This window comes from Triticum aestivum, chromosome 4A, assembly GCF_018294505.1.
Source record: "Triticum aestivum cultivar Chinese Spring chromosome 4A, IWGSC CS RefSeq v2.1, whole genome shotgun sequence".
Classification (NCBI taxonomy): Eukaryota; Viridiplantae; Streptophyta; class Magnoliopsida; order Poales; family Poaceae; genus Triticum; species Triticum aestivum.
Genome location: NC_057803.1, coordinates 214,989,307 through 215,009,370, shown reverse-complemented (window position 1 = coordinate 215,009,370; position 20,064 = coordinate 214,989,307).

The window sequence follows — 20,064 nt, the reverse complement described above, 5'->3', positions numbered from 1 at the left end:
CTGTTGACATGACGTCAGCAAGCACTATTCTGGATAATGTTGATTTAAAATAATTAAATAAATGCTAAAAATGATTTAAATCTTTTAAAATTAATATAAAATAAACTGTAGCTCGGATAGAAAAACTTTGTACATGAAAGTTGCTCAGAATGACGAGACAATTCCGAATACGCAGTCCGTTCGTCTGCCACACATCCCTAGCATAGCGAACACGCAACTTTCCCCTCCGATTCTTCTGTCTGAAAACACGAAACACCGGGAATATTTTCCCGGATGTTTCCCCCCTTCACCGGTATCACCTCATACCGCGTTAGGGCACACCTAGCACCGCTACTTGTCATGCATCTGTTTGCATTTTATTCATTGTTTCTTCCCCCTCTTCTCTTCGGAAGACTACGATACTGACGCCGCTGTTGGTGCCCCGGCCGACTACGTTGTTGACGACCCCTACTTGCCAGAGCAACCAGGCAAGCCCCCCCCCCTTGATCACTAGATATCGCCTACTCTTCTCCCTACTGCTTGCATTAGAGTAGTGTGCTACCTCTTGAGCACTGCGTTGGATTTCCCCGAAGAGGAGAGGATGATGCAGCAAAGTAGCGTAAGTATTTCCCTCAGTTTTTGAGAACCAAGGTATCAATCCAGTAGGAGGCTATGCACGAGTCCCTCGTACCTACACAAAAAAAGCTCAATGCAACCAACGCGCTCAGGGGTTGTCACTCCCTTCACGGTCACTTACGAAAGTGAGATCTGATAGAGATGATAAATAATATTTTTTTGGTATTTTTGGTATAGAGATGCAAAGTAAAAGCAAAGCAATAATAAAGTGATGAAGATTGATATGATGAGAAAGAGACCCGGGGGGCATAGGTTTCACTAGTGGCTTCTCTCAAGAGCATAAGTATTCTACGGTGGGTGAACAAATTACTGTTGAGCAATTGACAGAATTGAGCATAGTTATGAGAATATCTAGGTATGATCATGTATATAGGCATCACGTCTGAGACAAGTAGACCGACTCCTGCCTGCATCTACTACTATTACTCCACTCATCGACCGCTATCCAGCATGCATCTAGAGTATTAAGTTAAAAACAGAGTAACGCCTTAAACAAGATGACATGATGTGGAGGGATAGTTTCATGCAATATGATAAAAACCCATCTTGTTATCCTCAATGGCAACAATACAATACGTGCCTTGCTGCCCCTTCTATCACTGGGAAAGGACACCGCAAGATCGAACCCAAAGCTAAGCACTTCTCCCATGGCAAGAACAACCAACCTAGTAGGCCAAACCAAACTGATAATTCGAAGAGACTTGCAAAGATAACCAATCATACATAAAAGAATTCAGAGAAGATTCAAATATTATTCATAGATAGACTTGATCATAAACCCACAATTCATCGGTCTCAACAAACACACCGCAAAAAGAAGATTACATCGAATAGATCTCCACAAGAGAGGGGGAGAACATTGTATTGAGATCCAAAAAGAGAGAATAAGCCATCTAGCTACTAACTATGGACCCGTAGGTCTGAAATAAACTACTCACACTTCATCGGAGGGGCTTGGATGATGATGTAGAAGCCCTCCATGATCGATGCCCCCTCTGGTGGAGCTCCGGAACAGGCCCCAAGATGGGATCTCATGGATACGCAAAGTTGCGGTGGTGGAATTAGGTTTTTGGCTCCGTCCCCGATCGTTTGGGGGTACGTAGGTATATATAGGAGGAAGAAGTACGTCGATGGAGCTTTGAGGGGCCCACGAGGCAGGGGGCGCGCCCTCCACCCTCATGACCGCCTCGTGGCTTTTTTAACGGAGGGTCCGAGTCTCCTGGATCTTATCTGATGAGAAAATCACGTTTCCGAAGGTTTCATTCCATTTGGACTCCGTTTGATATTCTGTTTCTCCGAAACACTGAAATAGGCAAAACACAACAATTCTGGGCTGGGCCTCCGGTTAATAGGTTAGTCCCAAAAATAATATAAAAGTGGAAAATAAAGCTCAATATAGTCCAAAAGAGTAGATAATATAGCATGGAGCAATCAAAAATTATAGATACGTTGGAGACGTATCAAGCATCCCCAAGCTTAATTCCTGCTCGTCCTCGAGTAGGTAAATGATAAAAACAGAATTTTTGATGCGGAGTGCTACTTGGCATAATTTTAATGTAAATCTTTTTAATTGTGGTATGAATATTCAGATCCGAAAGATTCAAGGTAAAAGTTCATATTGACATAAAAATGATAATACTTCAAGCATACTAACTAAGCAATTATGTCTTCTCAAAATAACATGGCCAAAGAAAGTTCATCCCTACAAAATCATATAGATTAGTCATGTTTCATTTTCGTCACACAAGAATGCTCTCATCATGCACAACCCCGATGACAAGCCAAGAAATTGTTTCATACTTTAGTAATCTCAAACCTATAAACTTTCACGCAATATATGAGCGTGAGCCATGGACATAGCACTATGGGTGGAATAGAATATAATGAGGGGGGTGTGATGCCCTTGATTCAATCGTACACTAATCATACACGCAAATGTGTACGATCAAGATCGAGGACTCGCGGAAAGATATCAAAACACAACTCTAGACACAAACAGGGGCCTCGAGGGCTCGAATACATAAGCTCGAAAACACAAGAGTCAGCGGAAGCAACAATATCTGAGTACAGACATAATTTAGACAAGTTTTGCCTTAAGAAGGCTAGCACAAAAGAAACATTGATCGAAAAGGCAAGGCCTCTTGCCTGGGAGCCTCCTAACTACTCCAAGTCGTCAGCGGCCGTCACGTAGTAGTAGGCACTCTCGGGGTAGCAGTAGTCATCAGTGGTGTCGTCTGGCTCCTGGGATCCATCATCTGGTCGCAATAAACGGGTATGGGGGAAAAGAGGTAGCAAAGCAGCCGTGAGTACTCATCCAAAGTACTCGCAAGACTTACATCAGATCTAAACTAAGTATGCATCTGTATTAAAGGAAATGGGTTGTATCTGTGGACTAAACTACAGAATGCCAGAAGGGAAGGGGAAAGCCTAGCCTATCAAAGACTAGCATCTTCTGGAATCCACCATCTTGCAGCAACAGGAGGGAGTAGAGTAGCATAAAGTAAAGTAGTAGAAGTGTCATCAAGCTTGGCCAGAGATCCTTTCTCGACTCCCTGCGAGAAAGCAATCCCAGAGCCATACTATCCAAGTGTCAACACATTCCAATTCTCATCACCATCCAGTTCTCATCACAAGTATCAAGTTCTAGTTGTATCAATCGGGATACAACTCCAAGTGTCCGTTACCGTAGGACATGCTATCGATAGATGTTTTGTTCCCTGCAGGGGTGCACCAACTTACCCACCACGCTCGATTAACTCCGGCCGGACACACTTTCCTGGGTCATGCCCGACCTCGGCCAAACAATACGCCGCAACCCGACCTAGACTTAATAGAGAGGCCAGCACACCGGACTAAACCTATGCCCCCAGGGGTCATGGGCCATCTCCCCGGGAACTCCTGCATGTTGCATACGCGGCCGATGAGCAGACCTAGCTACCTCCTTCAACAAGGCAGGAGCTTACGCAGTCCAACCCGGTGCGCGCCGCTCAGTCGCTGACGTCTATTAAGCTTCGGATGATGCATACAACGTAGAACGCCCATACTATGCCCACGTGATGGTTAGTGCTATCAAGCCAGAGGCCCCTTGGATCAAATATCCAAATCGTAGTGGATTAGGAGCACGCGGTAACGAGCAGAGACTCACGATCGATGTGACCCCGTCGCCCCGTCTCGAGTACTTGTGGCAAGGGCTAAGAATGCCCGGCCACGCCTCGTATTTATCTCGCGGGCACCTTCTAGGTCAACCCGACTCCACATTACTCGCTATTAAGCTCGCGCGGGTACCCCTCAGGGTCGACCCGTCTTTAGTAACATGGCTCAGTGCAAAGTCATAGTAACCATAGTAACTGTGTGTCTAACACCAAGGAGAAAACCCGAGGAATCACCCCCGGTGAATTCCACTTGATGTTTTCATCAAGGTGAACGTAAGAGGATCCACCCTCGAGGTTCACATTTGATGGGTTGCACGACAGAGCCCTATCAGAAGTGGTTAAGGAGGAAATCACCCTCGATGACCTCGACCGTATAGCTACACTACGAAGATCTCATCAGGAGTGATGTAAGAGGTTCCACCCTCGGCCCTCGATGGTAACTCTACAGAGTCGTACAACTAGGGGGGGTGATGTGCGGTGTCAGGGCCTGGACGTCGATCACGTTGATCAAGTCATCGAACATAAAGTGGGGCAACTGGGACAAGGTGGGGGTCACTAATGGATCACTAACCAACCTATACTAAGCAGTTTAGGATAAGCAGGTAACAACAACAGGCTATGCATCAGAGTAGGATCATACAGAAAGCAGTAGCAGTTCTAATGCAAGCATGAGAGGGAAAGAAATGGGCGATATCGGAATGCTCAAGGAGGGTTTACTTGCCTTGTTGCTCTGGCAAGGAGGGGTCATCGTCGACGTAGTCGATCAGAGGGGCAACATCGATCTCGGGGTCTACCAGAGAGAAGAGGGGGAAGAAACAGTAAATATAAAGCAACATAGCACCACAAAGCATAACATGACAATAAGATGTGCCGGGTGTGACCTAACGTATGGCTACACAATAAAGGTGAAGGGGGAAAACAGCCGGGAATGTTTTCCTGGTTCTAGACCTGTGTCAGACAGATGATCGGAGGGGGGAAAGTTCCATGTTCAGATAGCTAGAGGCATCTGACAGGTATGTGGGTAGTGTATTCGGGTTTGTCTCGTTGTTCTGAGCAACTTTCATATATAAAGTTTTCCGATCCGAGCTACGGTTAATTTTCTATGAATTTTCAAATTTTAAACAAAGATTAAAATGCTAGGTGCACCGAGATCTGTGTACACAGAAGTGTACCAGAGGATGACATGTGGGGTCAGTGAGCAGAGTTGACCCAGTCAATATTTGACTAGTCAACAGATGAACAGTGCAAGTGGGTCCCATGTGTCATTGTCTTAGGTAAAACTAATTTACTTTAACACTTTAATTCTAACAGCAGGCCCCACATGTCACTGACTAGTTAGGGTTAAACTAATCCTAAAAATTAGTCCTAACTAATTTGTGAGGGGGGGTGGCCCACGCGGCAGTGGCATCAGGCCACACATTCAGCCGCTTGGCCATGGTCGTGCACGGCCAGTGGCCACGGCACGGCCGGCCGTACGAGCGGGAGGCCGGTGGCCGGAGGCAGTGCGGAGGGGCGAGGTGGAGCAGGCGGCAGAGGCAGGCGGAGGGAAGGTGGCCGGCGGCGAGCGGGTACGGGGTGGGTGCAGCCGCGCGCGGGAGTTGTGGCGGCGGCGGCTGGTGGCGAGCGCGAGTGGAGGCGCAGGCAGGCGCGGTGGCCAGCGGTGGTTCCAGCAGTAGCGGAGCAAAGCAGCGGTGATGGGGCTACACGAGGCAGTGTCGGGCGCACGAGCGGCTGCGGGTCAGCGGGCGGACGGCAGCAGGGATGAGCGGCAACGAGGCGACGCGGCTGCGAGGCGGGACGGATGGCGGGCGAGGCGAGGCCACGCAACGGCGGGGCACAGCAGGCGTGGCGCAGGGGGCGAGGCGGGCGCGTAGGGAGCAGCGCTTGGAGCTACAGGCGTCAGCGGGCGAGCGGCATAAGCGCGGGCGGAGCCGAGCGGCGGATACAAGGGCGGGGCGAGCGCCGTTCAGCGCGGGGACGGAAGGCGGGGCCGGCGGCAGCAGCGTGCAGCAGGACAGCGGCGCGGGCGGGCAGCTCACGCATCACACGCGCACCGAGCATCCATGCCGCGGCGGGGCGCTTGCAGGCAGTAGCAACAGAGGCCGCGGCACGGTCATGGTTGCAGGCGAGCGCACACAGAACATAGCCGAGGCGCGGTGAGTATCGGCCTACGGCGGCTACGGGAACGGGAGGAACGGGGGATTCGAAGGGGGGCTCACTTTGAGGCACACGGTGGCCGGCGGGAACTTAGTAGCGCAGAAGCACAACGAAGTTGTCGGCGATCCACGGCGGGGCAGCAGTGGCGACCGATGACGAAGGCGGTGTCGATCCCGTCGAGGCGGTGGCTCCGAGCTTCGAGCACGTCCACATAGTCAACGGAGAAGGAGCCGGCGCGTCTACCGGACACGGACCCAAGCGGTGGGGGCGACGGTTGGCGCGAGAACGATGACGAAAAGCGCAGTCATCGCACGAGCTCTCGCACTCGAGTATGAGCCGAGGAGGAGGCGGCTCGATGGGGAAAGAGGGGGAATCGGGCGAGGGGTGGTCTAGGGTTCCGCTGGACGCGCTTATAGGATGTGGAGGGGGACGTGGAGGCCATCCACGGCCATGGCCGTCGTGGATGAGTGCCACGCACATCCTCTGCCTCCTATAGCTCGGGGTAGAGGAAAAGGCCAGCCAGGTGGGCTGGGCCTAGTACAGTGTACTTTTTGGGCTGGGTGAATAGAGGGGGTTCTCTCCACTTTTCATTCTTCTTTTATCTTTCTCAGTTTCTTTTATTCTTTTCTTTTTGGATTAATTTGGGCTACCAAATGACTTTTGTTACAGGTTCAACTTTGCACATAATTATTGCATAGGATTTTGAAGTAGCATACAAGGTCTCAACTCATTTGGAAAAGTTTCACCATTTATTTAAATTGTAAAGGATGAATTAAATACTACTAGTCCAAGTTTAAATAGGTTAATGGCATTTTAGGCACTCAAATAATGTTGGTTCACATAAGATAATTACTTTGTGAATATTTTCAACCCAACGAACATTTTTGTTTGAATGTTTGAAGAGATGATAAATTGGCTTGCATTTTAAATTTGAATTTGACTTGAGTTTTAATCAAGGGGCGATTGGCTTAGCAAAAGGGTGATTACATGGCATCACTAGGGTGAGGTTACTGTAGTATGACACTGGGGGTGTTACAGGGGGTTATGTGGAGAAGTCAAAAAAGGAGAAAGTCTGACATCAACAAGGCTAATCAATGGGCTATGGAGGTGCCCACCGATTGATGTTAATGCAAGGAGTAGGGATTGCCATGCAACGGATGCACTAGAGCTATAAATGTATGAAAGCTCAACAAAAGAAACTAGTGGGTATGCATCCAACTTGCTTGCTCACGAAGACCTAGGGCACTTGAGGAGGCCCATTGTTGGAATATACAAGCCAAGTTCTATAATGAAAAATTCCCACTAGTATATGAAAGTGATAACATGAGAGACTCTCTACTATGAAGATCATGGTGCTACTTTGAAGCACAAGTGTGGTAAAAGGATAGTAACATTGTCCCTTCTCTCTTTTTCTCTCATTTTTTGGGCCTTTTCTTTTTTTATGGCCTTTTTTGGGCCTTCTCTTTTTTATGGCCTTTTTTATTATTCCTCACTTGGGACAATGCTCTAATAATGATGATCATCACACTTCTATTTATTTACAACTCAATGATTACAACTCGATACTAGAACAAAGATGACTCTATATGAATGCCTCCGGCGGTGTACTGGGATATCCAATGAACCAAGAGTGACATGTATGAAAGAATTATGAACGGTGGCTTTGCCATAAATACTATGTCAACTACATGATCATGCTAAGCAATATGACAATGATGAATGTGTCATGATGAACGGAATGATGGAAAGTTGCATGGCAATATATCTCGGAATGGATAGGCAAATGCCATAATAGGTAGGTATGGTGGATGTTTTGAGGAAGATATAAGGAGGTTTTTGTGTGAAAGAGCGTATCATATTATGGGGTTTGGATGCACCGGCGAAGTTTGCGCCAACTCTCAATGTGAGAAAGGGAAATGCACGGTACCGAAGAGGCTAGCAAGGATGGAAGGGTAAGAGTGCGTATAATCCATGGACTCAACATTAGTCATAAAGAACTCACATACTTACTGCAAAAATCTACAAGTCATGAAAAACCTCGGCACTACACACATGCTCCTAGGGGGATAGATTGGTAGGAAAAGACCATCGCTCGTCCCCGACCGCCACTCATAAGGAAGACAATCAAATAACACCTCATGTTTCAAATTTGTTGCATAACGTTTACGATACGTGCATGCTATGGGACTTGCAAACTTCAACACAAGTATTTCTCAATTTCACAACTACTCAACTAGCATGACTTTGATATTATTACCTCCATATCTCAAAACAATCATCAAGCATCAAACTTCTCTTAGTATTCAACACACTCATAAGAAAGTTTTATTATTAATCTTGCATACCAAGCATATTAGGATTTTAAGCAAATTACCATGCTAATAAGACTCTCAAAATAATCTAAGTGAAGCATGAGAGATCAATAGTTTCTATAAAACAAATCCACATATAAGTGAAGCACTAGAGCAAAACTATAAAGCTCAAAAGATATAAGTGAAGCACATAGAGTATTCTATCAAATTCCAAATCATGTATGGCTCTCTCAAAAGGTGTGTACAGCAAGGATGATTGTGGTAGACTAACAAGCAAAGACTCAAATCATAAAAGACGCTCCAAGCAAAACACATATCATGTGGTGAATAAAAATATAGCTCCAAGTAAAGTTACCAATAGAAGTAGATGAAAGAGGGGATGCCTTCCGGGGCATCCCCAAGCTTTGGCTTTTAGGTGTCCTTAGATTATCTTGGGGGTGCAATGGGCATCCCCAAGCTTAGGCTCTTGCCACTCCTTGTTCCATAATCCATCAAATCTTTACCCAAAACTTGAAAACTTCACAACACAAAACTTAAAGTAGAAAATCTCGTGAGCTCCGTTAGCGAAAGAAAACAAAAGACCACTTCAAGGTACTGTAATGAACTCATTATTTATTTATATTGATGTTAAACCTACTGTATTACAACTTTTATATGGATTATAAACTATTTTACTAGCCATAGATTCATCAAAATAAGCAAACAACACACGAAAAACAGAATCTGTCAAAAACAGAATAGTCTGTAGTAATGTGTAGCTAGCGCAAGATCTGGAACCCCAAAAATTCTAAAATACATTGCTGGACGTGAGGAATTTATCTATTAATCATCTGAAAAAGGAATTAACTAAATAGCGCTTTCCAAATAAAAATGACAGCAGTTCTCGTGAGCGCTAAAGTTTCTGTTTTTTACAGCAAGTTCAACAAGACTTTCCCCAAGTCTTCCCAACGGTTCTACTTGGCACAAACACTAATTAAACACAAAAAACACAACCAAAACAGAGGCTAGGTAAATTATTTATTACTAAACCGGAGCAAAAAGCAAGTAATAAAAACAAAATTGGGTTGCGCCTCCCAACAAGCGCTATCGTTTAACGCCCCTAGCTAGGCATAACAAGCAAGGATAGATCTAGGTATTGCCATCTTTGGTAGGCAATCCATAAGTGGCTCTCATGATAGATTCATATGGTAATTTTTTTTCTTTCTATGGAAGTGTTCCATGCCCTTTTTTAATGGAAATTGAAATCTAATATTCCCTTCCTTCATATCAATAATTGCACCAACCGTTCTAAGGAAAGGTCTACCGAGAATAATAGGGCAAGAAGGATTGAAATCTATATCAAGAACGATAAAATTTACGGGCACATAATTCCTATTTGCAACAATAAGAACATCATTAATTCTTCCCATAGGTTTCTTAATAGTGGAATCCGCAAGATGCAAGTTTAGAGAGCAATCATCAAAATCACGGAAATCTAGCAAATCACACAAAGTTTTGGGAATAGTAGAGACACTAGCACCCAAATCACACAAAGCATAAAACTCATAATCTTTCATTTTAATTTTAATAGTAGGTTCCCACTCATCATAAAGTTTTCTAGGGATAGAAACTTTCAACTCAAGTTTTTCTTCATAAGATTGCATCAAGGCATCAACGATATGTTCGGTAAAGGCTTTATTTTGACTATAAGCATGAGGAGATTTTATGTAGCGACCAGACCTCAAACAGTCCAATCTCTGTGCTCCGGTGTCATCCCTGGATCAGTAATGCTGACATCACACAGTACTTGAAGGATTTATAATAGAGTAGCAATCACACACTTATTACATCGAGTGTCTCAAAAGAGAACTATTACAATTAAAATGGCATAAGGCCATCTAATAACGATAACAGTAGAAGGCTTGAAAGATAAGTGAGTCCATCAACTCCAACGGCATCACTGAGTATAGAACCATGACCTAAAGGCACCTTACTCGTCGTCTGAAAAGTCTGCAACATGAACGTTGCAGCCCGAAACGGGTCAGCACATGGAATATGCTGGCAATGTAACACATAGAGAGCAATGAAAGAATAAGGCTATACTACATGCATATTTGGCTGGTGGAAAGCTCTATGGTTACAGTTTTGCGTAAAGCCAATTTTTCCCTACTGCAAAGGAATACATTTTATTTAACTAACATGGTGGTTGTTAAACATTGAGAGTGTAGACACCCTCTCAATCCCAATTAAGCATCATCATTAAAACCCAACAAAATTAATTTGAGTGACATGATGAGATTCACATGATAATCCAAGTACTAGATACTCAAGATGTCCATAACCGGGGACACGGCTAACCATGATTAGTTTATACACTCTGCAGAGGTTTGCGCACTTTTCCCCACAAGACTCGATCTCCTCCGTTGGGATTCTCGCACTACATGGTGTTTGAGAAACGGATGACCGAGACATAGTCTTTCAGAAGCGCTAGCACCTTACGATCGGGTAGACCGTTACACCTACTTTCCCCTACATCTGCTAGTCTACCACTGTAAGAGTTCGCACAACTTAGTCAACTATGCTAGAGCCCATAGTAGCTTGTGGCTGCACACGGAAGTTTCTAGTATGAATAATCTCATGATCCCTTTGAGCCTGGGTGGCGGTCCAAAAGAAAAACAGGCAATCGCTGGAATACCCAGGTGCCTCAATCCACCCAGATGTGTATTTAAGTTGCCACCTTAGATAAACCATTAATTTAACAAACTCACATCTTTCATGGATACACTCACCCAATCCACGCCTACTAGCATAGAATGGCATAATAAGCAAATGTAGAAGTAACTCCCAAAGGTTTGATAATAAACAGGTAATAGGTACTACCTCATCTACTTCCCAAACCCACAATTTAATTAGATCCTAATCATGCAATGTTTTAGGATTGATCTAATGCAATAAAAACTGGGTAATAGAAATATGATCAAAGTGTTACTTGCCTTGCTGATGATCCGCAAAACCTACCGATTCGAAGTAGCAAGCGGCGCACTCCGGATACTCTATCGCAAACAAACAAGCATACAATAAGTACTCAACTAATGCACAGGTAAAACTCAAATAAGAGATCTAACCAGAAAGTTCAACTTAAGAACTCTGGTTGGCAAAAAGAATCAAATCGAACGAAGCAAAGAGAGACAAACGGCAAAAGAAACAAGCTTCGTTTACTATTCTGGATCTAGGTCAAATTTTACAGAGACAAAAAATTGCTTGAGTTGGTTAAACAGAAAGAGGGTTTCGAGACGATACTCCAAGCGCTTGAATCGCCTGATTCTAATAAACGAGCGAAAAGTTATACTAGAACGAAAATCGGATCAGGAATCGCGATCAGAAAAATCGCGGATTTAATCCAAGAAAAAGAAAAACTACAAACAGATTAATGAACGAACGTTCGTTATTTGGATCTAAACGATGAACACATTCGTTAAAACGAACGAACGAGCGAACGCTCGCTAATTAACTAAACCAAAGAAAAAAACCGATCTATCTAAAAAACGAATCTAAAAAAACCGATGAAAACCAACGGTTTTCTGAAGAAAAAAACCGGTGGGGCGGCGGCGGTTCGACCTCGTCGGCGGCGAGCTCCGGCGGCGGGGGGGGGGGGGTGGCGGCGTGGTGATGGCGGTGGCGGCGGGCGGCGGTGGCGGCGGCGGCGGGCGGCTGCAGCGGGCGGTGCGGCCTAGGGTTAGGGTTGGGGCGGCGGCTTGGGCTGCTCGGGCCCTCCGGGGCGCGCTATATAAATCCCCAGCCAGGGAGTCCTGGCCGGATACGGCCCATAGGTCGGTTCGCGTTTTTTTAATAAATAATTATGCTAAGAAAAAAACAAAAGGAATACTAAACGGACTCTAGAATTCCCGAAATAAATTTTCCCCGGCTTCTAAAATCAAGCCGCACAGGATGAACATTTATTTGGGGCCTAAATGAAATTTTGAAAAACGTGCATTTTCCTAAATTCAAATAAAATAGCAAATAAAACCAAAATAAAATCTTATTCGATTTTATTTTTAAATCCTCAATATTTCTTTATTTTTGGAAAGTCATTTTATTCCCTCTCTCATATTTTTATTATAGAAATAATTGAAGATAAAATAAATAAAATCAAATGATCCTATTTTCAAAATTTGAGAAAACTAAAATATGAAAATAATGAAATCCCCAACTCTCTCTGAGGGTCCTTGAGTTGCGTGAAATTTCTAGGATCAACCAAAATGCAATAAAATACAATATGCAATGATGATCTATTATATAACATTCTAAATTGAAAATTTGGGATGTTACAAACCTACCCCCTTAAGATGAATCTCGCCCTCGAGATTCGGGTTGGCTAGAAAATAGGTGAGGGTGGTCCTTCAGCAATTCTTCCTCTCACTCCGAGGTGGCTTCATCCTCCGTGTGGTGGCTCCACTGAACTTTGCAAAACTTGATAACCTTGCTGCGGGTGACTCGGCTGGCATACTCAAGAATCTTAATTGGTTTCTCCTCATAGGTCAAATCACTATCCAACTGAATCGCTTCCAGCGGCACTGTATCTCTTAGCGGTATATCAGCCATCTCGCGTGGCACTTCTTCAACTGGGAAACGTGGAACACGTCGTGAACTCCTGACAATCCTTCGGGCAATTCCAACTTATAGGCTACTTCTCCCATACGCTCCAAAACCTTGTATGGTCCTACAAAACGTGGCGCTAACTTTCCCTTAACTCCAAAGCGCTTAACTCCTCGAAGTGGAGATACTCGAAGATAAACTCGGTCTCCGACTTCGTAAACTGTCTCCTTGCGTTTAGAATCTGCGTAGCTCTTCTGCCTGGACTGGGCTACCTTGAGCCTATCGCGAATCAATTTTACTTTCTGTTCAGACTCCTTAATCAGATCCGGTCCAAACAACTGACGGTCTCCAACTTCATCCCACGATAATGGGGTCCTGCACCTCCTTCCGTACAAGGCTTCGAAAGGGGCCATCTTCAAACTGGATTGATAACTGTTGTTGTAAGAGAACTCTGCGTATGGCAAATTCTCGTCCCAACTAGATCCATAATCTAGCGCACAAGCTCTCAGCATATCCTCCAAAATCTGATTGACTCTCTCGGTCTGTCCATCTGTCTGCGGATGGAAAGCTGTACTGAACTCTAGCCTGGTACCCAAAGTTTCATGCAACTGATTCCAGAACTTTGAGGTAAACTGGGTTCCTCTATCTGATACAATGCTCCTTGGAACTCCATGCAGACATACGATCCTGGTCATGTATATCTTTGCCAACTTAGCACTGGTATAGGTAGTCTTCACTGGAATGAAATGAGCTACCTTTGTCAAACGATCGACTACAACCCAAATCGAGTCATAGCCTGAACGAGTTCTGGGCAATCCTGTGATAAAATCCATGCCTAACTTATCCCACTTCCATTCGGGTATTGGCAATGGCTGTAGCAATCCTGCTGGCTTCTGATGCTCTGCCTTTACTCTCTGACATACATCACAAACTGCTACATACTCCGCAATATCCTTCTTCATTCCGGTCCACCAGAAAGTATCCTTCAAATCCAAATGCATCTTGGTATTTCCTGGGTGAATCGAATATGGTGAATCATGGTCCTCTTGCAGAATCAACTTCCTGATCTCCGGGTCATTGGGCACATAAACACGGTCTTCAAACCATAAGGTATCGTGCTCATCCTCACGAAATCCTTTAACTTTTCCTTTGCTCATTTTCTCCCTAATAGAAGCGATCTCCTTGTCAGTCCTTTGAGCTTCTCTGATCTTTTCCATCAAAGTAGACTGAATCTCCAATGCTGCTACATAGCCTCTCGGGACTATCTCCAAACATAGCTCACGAAGATTTTCGGCTAACTCCCTTGGTAAATCTCCCGTCATTAGGGTGTTGACATGGCTTTTACGGCTCAACGCGTCAGCTACTACGTTAGCCTTTCCGGGGTGATAATGCAATCTCATATCATAATCCTTGATGAGCTCCAACCATCTCCTTTGCCTGAGATTCAACTCCTTCTGCGTGAAAATATACTTCAAACTCTTGTGATCCGTGTACACCTCACAATGATTTCCAATGAGAAAGTGTCTCCAAGTCTTCAATGCATGCACTACGGCTGCTAACTCCAAATCATGCGTGGCATAATTTAACTCATGAGGCTTAAGCTGTCGTGAGGCATATGAAACAACTCTTCCTTCCTGCATAAGCACTGCTCCAAGTCCTCGACGTGAAGCGTCGCAATACACCTCATAATCCTTGGTCTGATCTGGCAAAATCAACACTGGTGATGTAACCAAACGTTTCTTCAACTCCTGGAAACTGGCCTCACATTCCTCGGTCCATATGAACTTGGTATCCTTCTTCAACAACTCCGTCATAGGTTTCGCAATCTTCGAGAAATTTTCAATGAATCTCCGGTAGTATCCTGCGAGTCCAAGAAAACTCCGGATCTCTCCAACTATTGTTGGCGCTTCCCAATTTGTCACAGTGTCAACCTTAGTGGGATCTACTGCTATACCTTCTCCGGATATAACGTGTCCGAGAAATCCAACTTCCTTCAACCAAAACTCACATTTGCTAAACTTGGCATATAACTGATGTTCTCTGAGCTTACCAAGTACCAAACGCAAATGTTCCTTATGCTCCTCTTCATTTTTCGAGTAAACCAGGATATCATCAATGAACACTACGACGAACTTATCCAAAAACTCCATAAACACTTTGTTCATCATGTTCATAAAATATGCAGGTGCGTTAGTCAGACCAAATGACATAACGGTATACTCGTACAACCCATACCTGGTGGTAAAAGCCGTCTTAGGTATATCCTGTTCTCGAATCTTCAACTGATGGTATCCTGATCGCAGATCGATCTTGGAAAATACCTTAGCTCCTTGCAATCGATCAAACAGATCATTGATCATCGGTAGTGGGTACTTGTTCTTGATGGTTACTTCATTCAATCCTCGATAATCAACAACCATCCTTAACGATCCATCCTTCTTCTCCACTAGAAGTACTGGCGATCCCCAAGGCGAAGAACTTGGGCGAATATAACCTTTATCCAGTAACTCCTTAATCTGCTTCTTAATCTCTTCCAAATCCTTTGCGGGCATCCTATATGGTCTCTTAGATATTGGCCCTGTGCCTGGCAAAAGCTCAATCAAAAACTCAATATCTCTATCCGGTGGCATGCCTGGCAACTCCTCTGGAAATACATCAGGGAAATCCTTCACTACTGGTACTTCCTCCTGCACAACTCCTGTTAACGAATTTACTTGAGTCCTTTTAGGCACATGCCGGGATACATACTTGATCCTTCTCCCTTCTGGGGTGGTAAGGAAAATTGACTTACTGGCGCAATCGATGTTTCCTCCATACATCGACAGCCAATCCATACCCAGAATTACATCCAAACCTTGTGATTCCAAAATGATCAAATCCGAGGGAAACACATGCCTACCTATACTCAATGGCACTTGAAAACATCCCTTACTAGCCATATACTCCGCTCCTGGTGAGCTTACTAACATAGGTGTTCTAAGAACTTTGGTGGGCAGGTTATACTTATCCACGAATCCCCTTGATATGTATGAATGCGATGCACCAGTATCGAAAAGAACGAGTGCAGTAAATGACTTAACCAAAAACTTACCGATTACTGCATCCGGCTGCTCTTCAACCTCCTCCACGTTAACGTGGTTCACCTGTCCCCTATTGAAAGGGTTCGGCTTCTTCCCAGAGCTTCCATTGCCATTTCCATTCTGAGATTCAGGACATTCATTGGCATAATGTCCGGTCTTCTGGCACTTAAAGCAAGTGACTTGGCTCAGGTCTCTCTTGGCTGGGGTTGATGGGTTGGTACGGTTCTGGCCGTTGCTTCCTCCATTCCCATTACCATTCTTGGTGCCATTATGATTGTGCGAGCTACCTCCTCCATGGGTATGCTGAAAATGTCCTCCCGGTCTAGGGGTAAAACGTGGCTTCTGCTGAGCTCCTGAATTGTACTTTCCTTGGCCATACTTCCTCTTGCGATTCTCAATCTGCTGCTGCTTCCCTTCAATCATGAGAGCATGATCTACCAACTCCTGGTAGTTGTTGAAGGTTGCTACCATCAACTGCATGCTCAACTCATCATTCAGTCCTTCCAGAAACTTCTCCTGCTTAGCTGCATCCGTAGCAACGTCATCTGGGGCATAACGTGCTAGCTTACTAAAGTCCTCCACATACTGGCCAACTGTCCGTCCTCCTTGGCGCAAGTTGCGAAACTCACGCTTCTTCATGGCCATAGCTCCTGTGGAAACATGCGCAGTACGGAAAGCCTGCTGGAACTGGTCCCATGTGACAGTGTCGATAGGGAAAGTGGCGGTGAAATTCTCCCACCATGATGCTGCGGGTCCTTCAAGCTGATGTGCGGCAAACTTCACCTTTTCCGCATCTGTGCATCCTGCCGTGGTCAACTCCCTTGCTGTCTTGCGGAGCCAATGATCTGTTACTATAGGCTCGGTGCTATTGGAAAACACCGGCGGATTCAGCCTAAGAAAACGGGCTAAATGATCAACAGGTGGTGGTGGTGGGTTGTTGTTGTTCCCCTGATTTTGATTCTGGACTAGCAACTGCATCAATGTGTTCTTCTGCTGGATCAACTGAGTGAGCTCCGGTGGGTAGGTAAATCCGGGGTCACGTCTCGGAGGCATCTGAGGGTTTAGAAAAGATGAGATTTAAGAACAGAGAGGGGTCTAGAGAGAAAACACTACCCATATGCACATGAGGCAAAAGCAAACAATTCACTTCATTCAATCAAACAAAGGCATACAATCGATCTAACTATCGCAAAAGTGCTTGGACTACTATATGTACATGGTGGACTACTACTACTGTTGGGGTGGTCTACTAGAAATATTCTTCGGTTGCAGACTCCATGATATCTGTTCCAGGTTCATCAACATAGTCATCATCGCTATCATCTGGATCTGAGTCAGTGTCGTCGATGATGATGTAGTCTTCCGGGCGAATCTCCTTGGGTTCTTCGTCTTCTTCTACTGGTGTAGGGCCTCCCATGAATATTGCTAGCTTCATTATTAGGTCGGCATTCTTATCCACTAGTACTTCGATTTCCTCTTCATAATCTTCACGTGTAGCCTTGAGTTCTTCCTCTAGTTCCTTGATTCTTGTCCTCGCCTTCTTCAGATCTATCATGTCGGCGCACATCTGGTTCTCCTGACGTTGAATGTGCTGGTTTAACTCCTGGATAAAAGCTGCAATTGATCTATCCTTCCTGGTGCTGATCATCTCCCAGTGCTCATCTCGGCGCCCACAAATCTGGTAGATAGTATCCTTGAGATCATTGCGGTAAACTTCTCCAATGGGTCCCATGGTGATGTGAGCTGCCATGCTCTTTCCTAGACTCCAGGTTGGTGCATCAAAGGAAAACTCTATGGGCTCAGTGACTGGCATGAACGTCCTTCCTGGAACTTGAACTTGAATCATCCAGCGCTCCTCTTCCGGTAATGTGGCGTTATAGGTTCCGGTGAAGCTTGGTACTCCTATGTTCAGATATCTAGTGACTTCCTTCAAGTGACGTCCAAAGGGTGTATCTTCATCCGGTTGCGTGAACTTGTTCCTTGCATCCGCCATCCTAAAAGAGTAGAAAAGATGAGGAGTCAGAATGAGAAGAATGAGTAGTGATCTAGGGCTTTAGCTTAGTGGGCGTGTCCTACAGTCAGTGTGTGCTCTGATACCATCTTGTAGTGACCAGACCTCAAACGTTCCAATCTCTGTGCTCCGGTGTCATCCCTGGATCAGTAATGCTGACACCACACAGTACTTGAAGGATTTATAACAGAGTAGCAATCACACACTTATTACATCGAGTGTCTCAAAAGAGAACTATTACAATAAAATGGCATAAGGCCATCTAATAACGATAACAGCAGAAGGCTTGGAAGATAAGTGAGTCCATCAACACCAACGGCATCACTGAGTATAGAACCACGACCTAAAGGCACCTTACTCGTCGTCTAAAAAGTCTGCAACATGAACATTGCAGCCCGAAACGGGTCAGCACATGGAATATGCTGGCAATGTAACACATAGATAGCAATGAAAGAATAAGGCTATACTACATGCATATTTGGCTGGTGGAAAGCTCTATGGTTACAGTTTTGCATAAAGCCAATTTTTCCCTACTGCAAAGGAATACATTTTATTTAACTAACATGGTGGTTGTTAAACATTGAGAGTGTAGACACCCTCTCAATCCCAATTAAGCATCATCATTAAAACCCAACAAAATTAATTAGAGTAACATGATGAGATTCACATGATAATCCAAGTACTAGATACTCAAGATGTCCATAATTGGGGACACGGCTAACCATGATTAGTTTATACACTCTGCAGAGGTTTGCGCACTTTTCCCCACAAGACTCGATCGCCTCCGTTTGATTTCTCGCACTACATGGTGTTTGAGAAACGGATGACCGAGACATAGTCTTTAGAAGCGCTAGCACCTTACGATCGGGTAGACCGTTACACCTACTTTCCCCTACATCTGCTAGTCTACCACTGTAAGAGTTCGCACAACTTAATCAACTATGCTAGAGCCCATAGTAGCTTGTGGCTGCACACGGAAGTTTCTAGTATGAATAATCTCATAATCCCTTTGAGCCTGGGTGGCGGTCCAAAAGAAAAACAGGCAATCGTTGGAATACCCAGGTGCCTCAATCCACCCAAATGAGTATTTAAGTTGCCACCTTAGATAAATCATTAATTTAAAAAACTCACATCTGTCATGGATACACTCACCCAATCCACGTCTACTAGCATAGCATGGCATAATAAGCAAACGTAGAAGTAACTCCCAAAGGTTTGATAATAAAGGGTAATAAGTTCTACCTCATCTACTTCCCAAACCCATAATTTAATTAGATCCTAATCATGCAATGTTTGAGGATTGATCTAATGCAATAAAAACTGGGTAATAGGAAGTATGATCAAAGTGTTACTTGCCTTGCTGATGATCCGCAAAACCTAGCGATTCGAAGTAGCAAGTGGCGCACTCCGGGTACTCTATCGCAAACAAACAAGCATACAATAAGTACTCAACTAATGCACAGGTAAAACTCAAATAAGAGATCTAACCAGAAAGTTCAACTTAAGAACTCCGGTTGGCAAAAAGAATCAAATCGAACGAAGCAACGAAAGACAAACGGTAAAAGAAACAAGCTTCGTTTACTATTCTGGATCTAGGTCAAATTTTACAGAGGCAAAAACTTGTTTGAGTTGGTTAAACGGAAAGAGGGTTTCGAGACGAAACTCCGGGCACTTGAATCGCCTGATTCCGATAAACGAGGAAAAAGTTATACTAGAACAAAAATCGGATCAGGAATCGCGATCAGAAAAATCGCGGATTTAATCCGAGAAAAAGAAAAATGACGAACAGATTAACGAACGAACGTTCGTTATCTGGATCAAAACGATGAACACGTTCATTAAAACGAAGGAACGAGTGAACGCTCGCTAATTAACTAAACCAAAGAAAAAAACCGATCTATCTAAAAAACGAATCTAAAAAAACCGAAAAAACCGATGAAAACCAACGGTTTTTTGAAGAAAAAAACGGCAGGCGGCGGCGGTTCGACCTCGTCGGCGTCGAGCTCCGGCGGCGGCGGCGCGGCGACGGGGGGCGGCGGCGGCGGCTGCAGCGGGCGGCGCGGCCTAGGGTTAGGGTTGGGGCGGCGGCTTGGGTTGCTCGGGCCCTTCGGGGCGCGCTATATAAAGCCCCGGCCAGGGAGTCCTGGCCGGATACGGCCCGT